Below are 17,505 nucleotides of genomic sequence, written 5' to 3'. Positions count from 1 at the left end.
CTAACTTCCCACAAGAAACCATTGTCCTGGGTGACTTTAATATTGACTAAAACACCTGCATTTCAGCCAATCAGACTACCCATATAAACCTTTATGTTTTTTACCAAACTATTACCTCCCCCACCAGGATTCATAAACCCAACAATAAAGAAACCACTCTAGACTGGATACTAATAAATAGTCACCCCCCTCACATATAAAGCTGGTATCCTTCCTGATAATGTCAGTGACCATTCACTGACCTACGTAATCAGGCAAAAGATCATTACTCACAAACTATCCTTATATAAAACTATTCGATCCAACAAAAACTTTAACCCTATTAACTTCCAAACTGAACTCAAAGCATGTGATTGGTTACCCCTAAGACACCGCCAATTAGACGACGCAGTATCCTACTTTAATGCCAAATTCTTAGAAATCCTGGACTATCATGCCCCTTCCTGCTCAATCAGAAATAGGGCTAAAACTGCTCCATGGCTTACAAAAGAGACAAGGCACAAAATTCTACTGAGAAATAAAATCTGGGCCAAATGGCGAACAAAAAAAAAACCCAGCTGATCATCTAACATTTAGACAGTTCAGAAATGCTACCAAACAAATCAATACTTCTAGATAAAAAAAAAAACTTTTACCACAACAACCAGCAAACCCACCAACATAAACCTCAAAAGTTCTGGGCAGGTAGAAATAGACTCCTATATCCAGGTCAGTCCAAAACTCCCACACCAACAGGCTCCATTTATGAGAATCCCAAGCATATTCCTAATGCCTTTAATACCTTCTTTACCGAGGAAGTCCAGTCTCTTGCTCATTACCTCCGGTTAGCACAAGCTTGTCATCCTCCTTGACTAGTTTACCTCCCTCATTTCATTTACAACCAGTCCCAACATCCCTCATCTGTACTCCTCTTCAAAAACTAAAACCTTGTACCCCCTCAGCTGACATTCTACCAGCAGAATATCTACAGATAGCTGCAGCAGTAGTAGCCTTTCCTATTTCCATCCTAATAAATAGAACCATTACTGAAGGAACCATCCCATCTATCTAGAAAATCTCCCACATTATCCCACTGCATAAGGGTGGCAACTCAACTGAACTCTCAAACTACCAATAGCTTCACTCTCTTTTAGCACAAATAATGGAAAAATGTATCCACAACTACTAGACCACTTACTGCAAAATAACTTACTAGCTAACTGTCAGAATGGCTTCAGGCCTTTCCACAGTACCACCACAGCCCTCTTATCCTTTTCTGACTGCATTAACAAAAACCGTAACAACAATACTCTACCCTCTGCACTCTTTATCGACCTATCAAAAGCCTTTGATATGGTTAACCATCAGCTACTTATGAATATACTTAAGTCTCTCACTAGATACACAGGCTTTACAATGGTTTAAATCCTACCTAGAAAACAGGCAACAGGAAGAATAATCTATCCTCTCACCTTTCTATTACCCTAAGCATCCGGTTCAATCTTGGGCCCTCCTTTTCTCGATTTTTATCAATGATCTTAATCTAATAATTCCTCAAGCTACATGTATAAAATATGCTGACTGGGCTCCACACTAATATGTTCAGCCACCTCTGCACCTGAACTCCGTCCCTTACCCAAACAGTGCTTAACATAGTAGAAAGCTGGTTCTTACACCATAGCCTCTTCCTGAACCCCAAAAAGACTAAACTACTACTCTTCACTCCCACACAAAAGTCCTCCCAATTGCTTCACAGCTGTATCCAACAATGACATTGTCATCTCCTGACCCGACCACCAAGCTCTTAGGTGTAAAAATAGACCATAATCTTAACTTTGACACACATATTAACACAACAATAAAATCAGTTAACAGAAAACTAGGCTCCCTTTACAGGATTAAATCCTTCCTTACTCCAACAGCTAGAACAACTATTGCCCATACCCATCTAATCTCTACCCTCCTCTATGCCTCTACCATTTATACCAACCTATCATAAAACAACCTTAACAAACTGGCTGCCTCCTACAATAACATTGCCAGATTTACTACTGGTTCCTCATTTAGAACTCATCACTGTCAAAACCTAAAGCAACTAGGTTGGCTGGAACTACATAATCAACTTCAGTTTCACCAACTTATTATTGCCCACAAGATCCTCTATCTTCCCAAAAAAAAAAACAATACTTACTAGCCTTCTAACCCCTTATAATAATTTGGCAAACCTTCCCTCAGCCAATAAAGTTCTAGTATCTACAGTTAAATCCAAAAATAAGGCTCGGGATTCACTGTTCTCCATCACTGTGGGTAAATCCTGGAATCTGCTTCCCTGGGAACTCTCATCTCTCTCCTCACTGCAACTGTTCAAAAAGCAACTTAGAGAATACCTTAAAAAGCACTGGTTATGCCCACGTAGTAACCCAGACTAATAATACCCTACACTATGTCTAAACTCTACGTATCTAACCATTTGCAATTTAATCCAACTCTTTCATTAGCCTCAGAGAGTAGATCCAGTTAAGCTAACTAAAGTCTTTAACAACTTACTCTTATATAGGAACCACTACAGAGTATGAACTGCTATAGTAAGTATTTTTACTGTATGAACATGTTTTCACCTATATATACCTATAAAGACCTTCTTTCCCTTTCTTCTTATTATATGCTACTTTAAAGTCGCTATGCTGCTATATAATCAGTTGGATTCTACACTGTAAAATACTACTGTACCTGAAGTTGCTATTATTTGTTAGTGTGTTTTCATTTCTCGTTCTTATTATATGCTACTTTAAAAATTGCTATGCTGCTATATAACAATTGTATTCTTCACTTTAAATTAGTACTGTACCTGAAGTTGCTAATATATTTTGTTGATGTGTACCTGAAGATGCTAATATTTTTTGTTTATGTGGAGCTTATCTCTCAGGGCCTCTACTGAAAATGGACATATATCCAGTTAGACTAGCCCGGTCAACAAATGTAAAAAATAAAATAAATAAATAAAATAGCTCTAATATGTGACATTAACAAATCCTGCTGGCAAGACAGGTTTGTCTCTCAGAGGCTGCCCCGTCTCTGGAATAGACGCCCCAAACATGTCAAACAATCGTTACTGATTCTCTTCAAGCGCAACCTTGATGAGAGGATGAGAAACCACAAATTTTTCCCAGGGGTTCCACCTGTGTCCCTCATTAACACGGATGACAGGTGCAGATTGAGTTTCTTTTAGGGGATAAACTCTTAGCTAGGCTTGTAAGGGCCCCAGGGCCATTAGTCAAGTAATCTCCTATGATCCTATGTTTCTCCAGTGGGTAATATTGAAATGCTACCTTTTTGTTTCATGTGGAAACAGTTTTTTTGTTATGTAATACTTATGTGTATTATCCTTCTGTTGTGTTTTAGGACACCTACAACTATAGTGCCCAGGCATCACAGTCCCTAAAACAACCATTCAGTGACCCTGAGAATCAGGTCATTGTGGAAGCTTTAAGGCAACATGGTGCTTTTCTGCTTGAGAGGGGACATGGAGATATCTCAGGCAGAATGCAAATCAGGCAGCAGATAGTTGCAGATGTGAATGCAGTAGGCTGCGCAGCAGAGCATATGATCAGGTGTGCCATAGGGCCACTGACATGATCTCTTCTGCACACAGGAGAGCAGCTACAGTGGCCCTTGATCAGATGATTACCGGGGGGGGGGGGCTGCTACACAGCCACCACTAACAGCGCATGAAGAGTTCCTGTCCAGTGTACCAGGAAAGTGCAGAACGGCATGTCCTTGACATTGGTGGTACTATTTCAGGGACAGCAAGTATGTCCCAGGAGAAGCTTCCAAGTAGGCTTATGTATCTCAATTGTTAAATACTCTTTTATGGTAAAATATTTACATTAATGCATTAAGTCTGTTTAACAAGAAAATGGTTGGGGGGTTGTAGATTGCAACAGTTAACAACACATTACGATTAATTACACATGGGCTTAGGTTGGACTTGTCATCCAAGTTCTTGTTGAAAGTTAGTTAATAGACATATAAAGGGAAATGTTTTACTCTCTGTGTTACTGTTAATTGTGATGATGTTATCCTTACCTTTTGTTCAACTTCTTCCAGGACCATCCAGCATATAGAGCATACAATCATTTGCATATGGTGAGCCAAACATTTTTTTTGTCAGCACTGATTAGCAATTCAGAGAAATATTTAGTTTGTGATGTGGGTGTCAGGACTGTTGTGTGTATTACTGTACAGTCTGTAATAATGACACTACTGTTAGTTTGTTAGCATATATTGGACTATAGTAGTGTGGGTATTAATCTTTACTTGTGTTTGTTGCTTATTATCACAGTAATCCTGACAGTGAAAGTGTGGGACTTCTACCCCCTGATGTCAGAGTATCAGCAGACTCTGATGATGATGATAGTGGCCAAACAGAGGCACAGTCAGGGGGTGCAGAGGTTGAATCATATAGTGATGCTGACATACAGTCATCCCCTGTAATTCCACTGGAGACAGCCAGTAGGCCTACACCTACCCATTCCAGTGAGCTGTCAGATATTGGACAGGTGGAGGTTGAGACACTCGATCAGGGAAGTTTGTTTACTATGGCTTCAGTGCCTGTTGACTCTGGCTGTAGCCAAAGTGTGGATGAGATGCCACACAGGAGGGTTGTTAAGGGTGCTCAGAGGAGGCCTGCTGTTCATCCTCCAGCTGATCCAGGTGTCTCTTCCTATGCCACTCAACATATCTTTAGGGTATATTCCCATAGATCCTCCAGATAAATGCTTAGGGTTGTAGATGTGGCACAGCCTGACATGCATGACTGCCTCCACCATGTGGCCTTCTCAACTGGTCGTATGAATGACACATTGAAAGGGGTGGTGTCTATGATGGAACATCTACTGGGAGAGGGTTGGCATCCTCATGGGCTTAGGTCAGCCACATCATCTGCTGTTAGCTGATGTGGCCATGCCCAATCACACTCCCATAGTGGCAAGTATTTCCATTGCTCCATCAGTGGTTGAGCTGTGCACACCCAGACCTGGCAGGCCATGGAGTCATGGTCCTGGGCATCCTTGTGAGGGGAGTTCATCCAGCAGACATCAGTCACATTCAGGTAGCAACAGTGCATCTGACCATTTGCATGAACGTGTCAGTGCATCTTCTGGCAGAGCCAGTTCTCGTGGTCAGGTATGACAATCATGAACTGCCACCTTTACCATGCATGGCTCACACCTGTCCAACATACCAAGACTTAGAGCTAGCACAGAGTTTTGCTGTGTTCATGCAGACACTCACATGCCAGTTTTACCTGGAAGACATATACAGACACACACACAACAGTTACATGGTTAAGCCATGAAGCTTAAAGCTTATTTTGTCTCAATATCCATTTATTACTTTATCTAAAGCTCTGCCTTTCTTACTCACATACACTCACCATCCTTTTGTGTCAGCCTATGCTTCCTGCTCCCCCCACACACACAACACCCTGTGCAAGTGATGATAACTGTGCTATATCCCTGTTTTCTATCTTTTGGATACAGGGATACATAACAGTTGTGTCTGATGCTCTGAGTGTATAGCTGATAGTGCTTAGTAAATCTGCATCTGTGATGTTGAACTGGTAATTGTACAGTTGACTTATATTGGTCTTAGAAAGTTTGACAATTGATGACATCAAGACTGGAAAAACTCCCTTATCAGCCTCAACAAAAAGTTGAGATCCCTCATCAAATCCTCTAAAGCTGGCTATGAAAACAGAATTGCAGCAGGTAGTAAAGACAACCACAAGGCCTTCTATAGTTATGTAAAGAACCTCTATGGCAATACCCAGATTTGCTCTGAGCTACTGCACAATGGTACACCCTATACCGAGCCAACAGATATTGCCAATATACTGGCCAACAGATTCAGTGCCAACTCTGCCCCTCCCCCCCAAAGGACCAATCACAATACCAGTAGATTGCCAGGCACCCAGTATTACTGCTGCACAGGTTAAAACAGCACTGCCCAAGGTCAAGAATATAACTTCTATGGGACCTGACAAGGTCCCTGGTTGTGTTCTACATAAACTACAGAGTGAACTGGCACCTCACCTGTGTACCCTGTTCAATCACAGCCTCACCTCATGCTTTGTCCCTACCAAATGGCGCACTGCTATAGTCATCCCTCTCCACAATGGAGGAGTGACTACAGACCCTGGGAACTATCACCCCATTAGCCTGACAAATCTGATATGCAAAGCTATGGAATGCATCATCATGGACCTAATAAACAAGGATATAGGGAATCTCAAAACTCTGGATCCCACACAGTTTGGTTTTGTGAAGGATAGATCATGCCTGCTTAACTTGGTCGACTTCTTTGAGTCAGTCACCAGAGCTGTGGATGAAGGCAAGGTGGTTCATACAGCCTACATCTACAGCTTTGGTGAGGATGATGGCAAGGTGGTTCATACAGACTACCTTGATCTGGCCAAGGCCTTTGATACTATTCCCTGCTCAGGAATCATAGAAAAATGCTCTAAGCTAGGCATAAACCCCTATATCACTAGGTGGGTTGCAAACTGGCTCACAGGTAGAACCCACAGTGTGAAAGTAGTTGACTCCAAGTCAGACTGCCAACCAGTCACAAGTAGAGTCCCACAGAGATCGGTCCCGGGTCCTCTCCTGTTTGGTATCTACTTCTCAGAAGTCCAGGCCAACATGAAGGGACTCTGGCTGACAAAGTTCACAGACTATTGCAAGTTGGGAGCCATTATTAACTCCCCAAGTGATGCTGACCAGAAAGGCCTCACTGAGACCAACGACTGTTGTCAGAACCATAGCCTTAAGCTCAATGCCAAAAAGTGTGTCATCATCCCCTTTGAGAAAAACCTTTTTCCCATGAACTACCACATCGATGGTAGTCCACTGAACACAGAAGGCATTATAAGAGATCTGGGAACACAGGCTGACAGCAACCTCTCCTTTGACCACCACACTGCCACTGTGGTCAGAAAGTCCTTCTATGTGACACATCTCATTACTAAGGGTTTTGCATCCAGGAAGAAAGAGGTCATTGTCTCCCTCTACTCTTCCCTCATTAGACCACTCATCGAGTACAATGCCCCATTTGGCATGTACCTCACTAGACACCTGCAACACCTGGAGAGGCCGCAAAACTACCTCACAAAGAGGATCCTAGGCCTTAAACACTTGTCATATATGGACAGACTCAAAAAACTCCAACTATTCTCTGTCTCATATCGCCTACTTAGAGGTGATCTCTGCTTGACTTACAAAGCCATGTCTGACCCAGCTCTGTTAGAAATGCTACATCTAAAGAAATCCCAATCCCTCTGCACCACACTCTCCAGAGACCTCAACCTCATTACCACAATCAACAGAACATGTTGAAGGGACAGGTTCATAACCCAGAGACTGCCCATGCTATGGAATAGACTTCCCATACAAGTCAAACAGAGCACCTCACTGGCCCTCTTCATGAGAAATTTTGATGAGTGGATGGGAAATAGAAAATTCACCCCGGGATCACTCCAGTGGTTCTACTCAACAGAGGCACTGGAAACTAAGGTCAGGTGGCACAATGTCAGGCTAATCCTATGGGTTAGGCTTGTAAAAGCTCCAGGGCCATTAGCCTAGTACACACCTATGAACCTATGAACCTATGAGCATCTCTGTCATCCACAGTTTATTAAGCAATTATGAAAGGGAAGTAGATTGCCAGGTCTTTCTTCTGTACCATACAGTACTTAGCAAGACAGGCAATTTAGTCACCAATCTGCTTGTATGTATTGCATGTCTTGGCATCTGGTAAGAAACAAGTGTGTCTAAACCTAACCTGTACAAGCACAGGAAAGACATGCAGACACAGCATGGAACACTCTTCATCTGAGAATCAAACCAAAGAACCTGCTACAAGGTAACAATACTACTTATTGTGCCAATATGTTTCCCTTTACCATCCTCACATACAAGTTAATCAGTTTGTCATATTATCCCACTTGAAGATAAACTTGCCATCTGGGCTCTTAATTAGTTATTTAGAACAGACAGCATACACTTGCCCTCATGAGATCACCATTTAGTCTAGTTGTGGGCAAAAAGGCCTTTTCTTCGCCTGCTGGAACCAACATCTATCTGAAATTCATAAAGAACATACTCTAGATTGTTTTCATGGAAAACTGAGAGATCACCTTGCCTCAGAATATGAATGTAAATGTTTTAGATTTGTCTGCTAAAACACAAATGTGCTAACACTTTGGTTATGTTTTGATCAGTTCGCATTTTTGTGTAATAGGGCCCTGCATGTAGCAGCATATTTTTTGTTTACATTGCTAATTATTGGAGCTATATTAATCTAAGTCTCAGTATACTGTAGTCTATCTAGGGATTTTGTGTATTTTATCTTGTATAAATATCTGTATACAATGTACTATACCTTTAATCTGTCTAGAAATTGGTACTGATGATACTAATGTCTATGTATGTGGTATCTCAAGCAATTCTGTGCATATAATGCAAAACAACATCTGTGCCTTGAGTTCAGGTCATTGCTTATAAGGATCACTGGAGCAGTGAAGGACACTTGGAGATCAGTGGGAATTGAATTTCATAAGTGCATGCTTGAAGGAAAAAAATACACTGGTTGTGCCCCTGTACTAAACCTGACTAATCAACTAGCTCTTCTTACTTGGTTCAACCTACCCTCCTCTTCTCAGTAATCAAGTTCCTTTTCTCTATAACAACTTATCTTGTCCTTCTATACTATTACTTACATCTTCAGAATCTCATTAAGGAGACTACTTTTACTAATATATTGTATAATTTCAGCTCCTACTTTTTCTTTATGACTACTTGTATACTAATATATTGTATAATTCAGCTGCCATCTTTTTCTTTATGATGTATTGCAACTAAATTTTGTATTGTACTAATTGTATCTGTATATTTTGCACTATGCTATGAACGAATGACCTCTTTGATTATTCTCTGTACTGCACTTGTAATGTTCATTGTATACATTAATTTTTGTATATGTGATTTTGTTTGTTTCCTCGGAGCTTATCTCCCCAGGCCTCTACTGAAAATGGACATATATCCAGTTAGACTAGCCCGGTCAACAAATGTAAAATAAATAAATAAATAATAAACACAAACTAGATGCCGCCATGCAAGGAACAGCAACAATTAGTAAATGTTTAGATTATTTGTTATGAATGTCAGGGAAACATGAATACATAGTTGAAGGTCTTGACAATACTATACTGTACTTTAGGCAACAAGGTATCATCTGCTAGCAAACATGATCTACTAAATGTGTGCATTGAAACTGCCAGTGAGATGAACATTCTCAGAATTTTGGACAACTGTGAAAGTTATGGAAATTCTGAAATATTTTTTATATTTGCTTTAAAAATAGTTTACACATACTGCCTTTCATTTTTCACTATAGCATCTCTTCTCCAACTCCTAACATGCCACTTCTCTAACTGATATAAATATTGTACATGGTTTTTAATGACTACCTTCTTATCATTTTTTTTCTTTTGTATATCAATTATTCCTTTGTTTTTAGTGTGCTCTTTTATTATATAAATTATTTTTATTTTTTCCACTTGGGTTTTTTACATTCTCTGCTGAGACTAAAATTGCTCCAGTGGGATCAGTGCTCTACCTCAGTTAACAAAGTGTATAAATAAGTAAATAAATTACTTCAGATCTATTTTTGGGGTATGGCACAACGCAAGCATTAAAAAGTGGCACAGAAAGATATAAACAATCGTTTATTCTGGCAGGCTTGATTTTTCACAATATTCTCACATCTACATCAGTGTTTATAAAACAGCATGAGTCACATGTCAGTGACAAATGGCAGGTAAAAGCTTAGGGAAACTTTACCCAGGAGCAAGGAAATTGTAACAGTGATGTGGTAGATTCAGGAAAATATTGGCATTTCTCTGGTAAGGGTAATGTAACTTATAATGCATTTCTGATAAGCAATTTGACAGTAACTGACAGTCCTGAACCATCAGAAGTATGGGTCCATTTAAGTAGGGGGCAGTAGCGAGAAAACGCCACATAAAATGGATGGCAGCTCTGCTGGAACCAGGAGATATTAATGAATGTTTACAGTGGTATTTGTGATATATTACTTACATATGCACAAGGACATGTTGGGAATGCTACGCAATGCTTTCAGCAGCAAGGTGTCATCTTTAAGAAGACAAGATTTATTAAATGTCCACACTGAAACTGGTGTAGAGATGTACTTTGACACTTTCTGGGAATTTTTGACAAATATTTATGAAGAATTATGGAAATGTCATATATATACTTTAATACCATTATAGAGATACAGTACTTCTGGTTGGTGCACTAGACAATGCCACCCCCCCCCCCCACACCGTTTCAAACTGAGTACCAAAAGAAAACATCTTCAAGCAAGCTAAACAATCTGTTGCCTATTATGAATATGCAGTGTATAGATAATGGTTCTTTATTTTGCTGTATCATCACATTTGTAAAACTGCAGCAAAGAGATATAATATCTTTTTGTTACAGTTAACTATGAAAAAATAAATATCTTCAGGATAGGCAAAGAGCTATTATGTATCTACATAATAGCTCTTTATTAAATTGCATCAGACACATTTGTTAAACTGTAATAAGGAACCATATATCCTTGTTACAGTTCCTAGCACAAAATAATAAAACTCTTATTTAAGTAGATGCAATTCACAATTGTGGCTGCTTGAATTATTGTGAATACTGCTTATAGGGAATGATTGGAACCTCTTCTACAGTGCCAGTTACACCCCTGAACAGCCTGAACCTGGGGCAGCTGCCTGCTGTGCTCTGCCTTTGTTAAGGTTCTGTACTTCAAAGAAGGAATAGAAGAATTTGAAGCATCTTTGTTAAGTGTGGTCTAATGGAAGCACAGAAAACTAGAAAGAAAAATCACTGAAAGTAGTTGGCTAACTTATCCCAGCAGTTCTGAATATTAGAAATAGTTCATGTCTATGTCAACATAAGCACAGTGATGTGTTCTACACGTCGATCTCAATCTTTTCAGATGTAAGGTGAATGCTACAGGATGAGTATGAGGAACAATGAAACAGAGTGAAGCCATCAATTTATGAAGATACTGACATTTCTGTAAGAGCTGTAGTGTAATAATGTGAGATATTTTGATGTGTCATGTGGCATAACAGTAAGGAATAGTGGCCAAGTATCAGGAGTCTGATTCCGTGTTTGTACATCATGCTAGGAAGAAAATGACGTATAAAACTGGGTGGTTACAATTTGAAGACTTGCAGATATTAATAATTGTTTACAGTGCTAATTATGAATGGCAGCAAACAGGTAAATACAAAATTATCTACAGAAAGCTATTCTTTGTGTCAATCAGCAAGGTGTCGTTTGAAAGAAGATGATCTATGAGGTGTGCATACTGAAACTGTCAGCAAAAGTATATGTATTCCTTGAACTGCAGGATGTTTGTAAAAATTAATAGAAAATATGAAACATTTTTATATTTCCTTTTTCAGTGCAGTAAAGGATTTGGAGGTAACATAAGTGTATGTCTTACAAGCAGAGTGTGTTAGTAAATAAAATGATACAGACAAGAGGTGGCTAAAATGCATATATTCAGAGATAGAAATTGTTTATCCCAGCAGTTTGGAGTGTTATCAATGTTTTTATATCTGCATTACTTTAAGTACAGTGAATTCCAAAAGCCACATTCAGCCACTAATGTCAAATGAAGGCCTAAGTACCTGTACTCATAACCAAGAAAACTGTCATAGTGATATGGTAGATTAAGGAACATAGTAGGAAATCCACGTTCCTTTTTTAAGCATAATATTATGTGTGATGTTTCTGCAGCTCTATGTTGGCTGTGTCAGTAGCTCAGCTGGCAACACACTTGCCTTTAGTTCTAGAAAACCAGAAGGCTGTGGGTTCTATTCCCACTCCAGATAAGTAGATTACTAACACTGTAGTGCAGCATTAGGGGGTGCTGTACTCATGTGTATCATCCTTCAAAAGAAATGTTAAACTAAGGTCCCATCTGCTAGAGATGGTGATAGCTAAGGTGGGGCTTAAAAATCCCATGACACCTATTGAAAACAGTAGGATAAGTTCTGTAATGCCTTGCCCAAATTTCCCCTTGTAGTATTAATACCACCTCAAGTCTTTCCTAAAAAGAAGGTACTAGCCTAATGGGATTAAAGCAATCAAAATGCAAATATTACAATAAATGATATGCACAAAGTATCAGTGAATACAAGTGCAGGGCAATATGAAAAAATAAGGACACATAAACAGAATGGCTGATTTGTAAAAAACAACACATATTTAGGAATGTTTACAGTTATGATAATTGCCAGTTTATACATGAACATCTTGAAAATGACTGGCACTTTACTGTTTACACAGTGGCAACAGACTTGATTTACATATTATATGAGATTAACCTGTCACCATGCATTGTGATAATTTTTCACTATGGTTTTTAAAAGGTGTGAAATATGAAAATATTTTATATCTGTGTAAATAAATTCGACAAAGCACAGAATGAAAGATATGAGCTGTTAATCAGCTGCTCCCATTGCCCAGGGTGCACGGTATATTTTATTTATTTATTTATTTACACTTTGTTGACCAGGTTAATCTTACTAGTCTAATGGCCACTTTTTCAGGAGAGACATAAGGTGGTATTCATAGTGAATAGGTGAATTTGACCAGGACACCAGGGAACTTGTCCTACCATTTTCAGTAGCTGCCATTGGATATTTTACATCTGCCTGAGCTATCAAAAATTTAAGCCGCCACTGGCCTCACACCATCTCAGTTTAATATTACATCTGAAGGTCAGCAAACTCATGAGTGTATCAATGTAGTATAAATATTGGAAAAATTCATTTGAATAGCTGGTGTGAGAACAGAACCCACAGTCTCTTGGCCTTGCATCACTAAAGGCAAGTATGCTCCCAAATGAACTCTTGAAACTAGAGTTTTATTCTTCCTACTTTCATTTACCTATTGTGTAATTCTGAGTGGGCCACTTTACCAGAAGTGTTTCTAGGTGGCCACTGAAAAGGGACAGTTATGTCCAATGGCATAACCTGGTCAGCAAATAGTTAAAAAAAACACAAAAGGAATTAAAATCAACTTAAATGTAGCCATTGTAATGCACCATGTGTTACTATACAATGCAACTCAGTGGAGTTGAATAACGAACACTCATCTGGAGATATAAATGTTTGTTTATCCTAGCAGTTATGAATATTAACAATATTTTCATATTTACATCAATGTAAGGGCAATAGCATGAGTCACATGTCCGTCACAAATTTTAAGGGAAGGGCTACTATACCAAGTAACCAACAACAGTGAAACCGTCAAAGTGACATGGTCAAGTTAAGAAGATACTGACAATTCTTTATAAATTGTAAGTCAATGCATGATGTACAGTTTATTTTGATGTGTATTATGTAGTAATTCAGTGAGCCACAGTCAGTGACTATTGTGAGTGTCAATGCATGAAAGTGTAGTGTGGTGCAGAGAAAATTATACATAAACTGGGTGGCTGCAATGCAGAGAGTGGCAGATACCAACTAATGTTTACAGCAGTAGTTATGGATGCTAAGAGTACATATATTTTCACAAGAATGTCTTGAAAATGCATTGCTTGTTATTAGGAATCAACCTGCCATTTTCTATCAGATGCCAGTTACTAAGCGTGTGCATGGGAACATGGAAACCACAAGTATGGCTGTGACATGAATTCATGGAAATTTTAATGATTGTGAAAACCTGTTTACACTATAAAGTATTTTAAATATTTGCTTAAATATGCAGTATAAGACTTGGAAACAGGACTGTAGGTACAGCAGCAGGCCAACAAAAGAAAAAGGAACTTGCAAAAATATTGTCATATTGCCAGGTATACTAGTGTATAGAGATGAAGCTATGACTCCTACCCAGGCAACCTATGTTTAAATAGTGATTTGGGTACTTACTGGACCAGCATAGGGGAAAAGAGAAGTGGCATGGCTTTGCTAGATTATCTCATTTTAGAAGGAGGGGTTAGGATGCATACCTGGGGCATCAATCTTGTTGGTGAATCCTCAGTAGAGACCCAAGATCCCACAGGGGTGCTGGCTTTGAGGGACACAGGGCCTCCTTGAGAAGTTATGTCTTCTGTGAAAGTGATTGATACACATCTAACTCACTGCCATCAACTATGTGGGAGGTTGGCATAATGGATAAGGTGTTTACTTTACAGATCCAAGATGCAGAGTTTGATTCTCACATGGGATAATTGGTTAGGCTTAAAATGGCCCACAAGGACAGTTTGCCTACTACTAATCTATGAAGCTATGCCAAACCACAGGACAGTATTAGGTATGAGTACAGGGCTTGGAATCATAAAGCATGAAAACTTTGGCCTCCGAGAGGTGACTGTTTTGTTATTCCCAGCCCGGGAAGGAACCCCATGGGTCACAAGTGTTATTTGAAGGACTTTAGTACTGTTAATCAGCAATGAAACTGCCATAGTGATGTCAATTTAGGAAAATGCATGAGTTCTAAAAATATGGCATATTTTTGATATGTCGAAGGGTGGTAGAAAGAATATGACACAAACTAGGTGGATGCAATTTAGCAAATGGTAGATATCAATGAATGTACAGAGTGAAAGTTATAAATCTGAAAAGTATACAGGAATGTGGTACAGCAATTAGCTTTGCTGCTTTACACCTCTTGGGTTTCCAGTTTGTTTCTCTCTGTTGTGATCCCTTCTGTGAGGAGTCTTCAATTTGTTTTCTGCATCTATGTAAGTTTTCACTGAATTCTTCAGTTTTCGCACACATTATGGATATGTCATGGAAAAACTGGTGATCCACCAAACTGGCTGCAGTCATATGTACCATGCCAGACAGAGTATGGCCTGCAGTGGTCTGACATCTCACGTAGGATTAATTTCTCTGCACTCTTTCTGGGCTGATGCACACTCTGGCTTTCCATGACCCTGAATTGGATTAAGCAAGTAATTAAATAATAAATGACTGACTTTCTTAAAAATGTATTAGGGAGTAAGGAGTAATCTGTATAATGATATGTTTTACTAGGTGTGTGTTTTGGAAAGATCCCCTCTGGTTTGTTCATTCTGAGATATGTTGATGACTGCTTGTGAAAAGCTATGGAAATAGTGAAATAATTATGAAATTCACTGTAATAATACATTATAAAAAATGGCAACAGTATTATAAGTCTCATGTTATACCCATAAATCAAAGGGTGCTAGAAAAACGTTACAAAGAAAGGAGATGACTAAAATACAGAAAGTTTATTCAGATAGTATGGATTATTATCAATAGTTTTGCATCTGCTTCTGAATAAATATGTTGGCACAAACCAGCTGTTTATCAGCTGATGGCCTAGAACAGTCATACCAGGAGCAAGGAAACTGTCACAATGACATGTAAGATTTAGGAAATATTGACATTTCTGTGCTGAGTATAAAGTATGACATATTGCTGTTATGTCAAGTAATCTGACTTTAAGAAACAGGAAACTGATAAGTCTATGTAAGGGAATGCAGCGAAAACAAAATGTCAGAAAATCTGAGCAGCTGCTATGCAAAGAGTAGCAGATGTTAAAAAATGTTAATGGAAGTTATGAATATTAACAATATTTGTGCATGCACATTAATATCTTGAAAATGCTATTGTCTGCATTATGCATCAAAGCTATCTGCAAGTAGATATGATTTTACAAAATTGGAACAGAGTATCCAACAGAGATGTGCACTTTGCTACATTGTGAGACTTTTGAAAAATGGAAGTGAAAAGTTACAGAAACATAGTTTATGTTTCATTATTCCTTTAACAAAGCAGTAAATTGAATTAAAAACATTATTATACATGTGACCACATGAAAGAACAGGGAGCCATGAAGAAATGTTACTAAAAGTAGGTGTCTAACATGCCCACATTTGGACTTATAAATGTTTGTTTATTCCTGTATTTGTGAATATTAGAACTATTTTCTCACTTGTATCAATATAAGAAATGATCCGCGGTGGTGGTGCTGCGGTAGCATTGTCGCCTCACAGTAAGACGCCGTCTGGTTCGATTCTCAGCTAGAGCGTCTTCTGCGTGGAGACATGCGTGAATGGGCGTACCTTCGTTGAAGGTTGTGCATCAGGGCTGGCAACTCGATACGTAAAAATCAACTTCCAATCATTAGCGGACCGGAGTTCCACTGTGGCAACCCCTAACTGGGAAAAGCTAAAAGACACAACAACATCAATATAGGAAATGACAGCAATAATATAAATCACGTCAGTGACTCATGTCAGGTAAAAACACTACAGGACACCTAGCCAGAAGCAATGAAACTTTCTCAGTAACGTGGTCAGTTTAGGAAGGTAATAACACTTCTGTATGAACTGCAATACAAAATATGAGATGCTTTTCTATGCCATGTGATTTGCAGTATGGCATGGTAAAAGGAAGAATAGGTTGTCTATAATGAAAGGCCTGCAGATATTAATAAATGTTTATAAATATTGTTTTTATATATATTTACACACACATCTATATATATATATATATATATATATATATATATATATATATATATATATACATATATATATATATATATATATATATATATATATATATATATATATATATATATATATATATATATATATATATATATATATATATTTATATATATATATCCATCTAATCACTTCAGTTGAGCACCCATATGGCGATGTTAGAAACGTTTACCTAAAAAGCTCCACACACTGAACATCAGCACGTTACCATGCATGTGCCAAGTAGGAATCTTAGTGTATGCAATTTTTCACAAAAAAATAAATAATAACATAATTTTTTGCTGGGCAGGTAAGCCTCCCTGCACATTTTTCATCCTCTGCTTGTTATATATACTAACACAGAGACTGCACAGTCCCTGAGGAAGGGGGATATTCCCTACCTGGCAATTGTTGATGTCACACACTTGTCAACAATCTGAGAAATTACACGCCCCATTTTCAGGAATTTCATATAAAATGTAAACAACAACTTAATATGCTGTGGTGATAAAATGAAACAAGAACATTAAGTGATAAAATATTGCTAATATAAACAGCCATGGCCTGCTAGGATGTGATACATTCAGGTAATCCCCATATGAATATGAAAAGCGTGAAAAAACTATACTGTGCAGTAGGCATCAAAATGTTACCTGCAATCAGACAGGGTCGACTAAGTATGTACATTCAAGCCATCAGTGTGACTTCGGTCTTCTGAGAATTCTTAGTTACTGCAAAAGTTATAAAAATATTAGACATTTTTGATTCTTGTTTTACAACTATATAAAAGGTTTGGAAACACTATTATAAGTGGAACATTGCTTAATACTGACGGTGTGAGATTTTCTTGCTGACTATCCACAAATGTGTTTTTTTTTCAGTAGTAGCTAACTCAGAAAATCAAGTATAATA

This window comes from Protopterus annectens, chromosome 8.part0 (genome assembly GCF_019279795.1).
Source record: "Protopterus annectens isolate FY-2018-M chromosome 8.part0, PAN1.0, whole genome shotgun sequence".
NCBI lineage: Eukaryota > Metazoa > Chordata > Ceratodontiformes > Protopteridae > Protopterus > Protopterus annectens.
The sequence above is the reverse complement of the archived record's forward strand: the minus strand, read 5'-3'. Positions refer to the sequence as shown.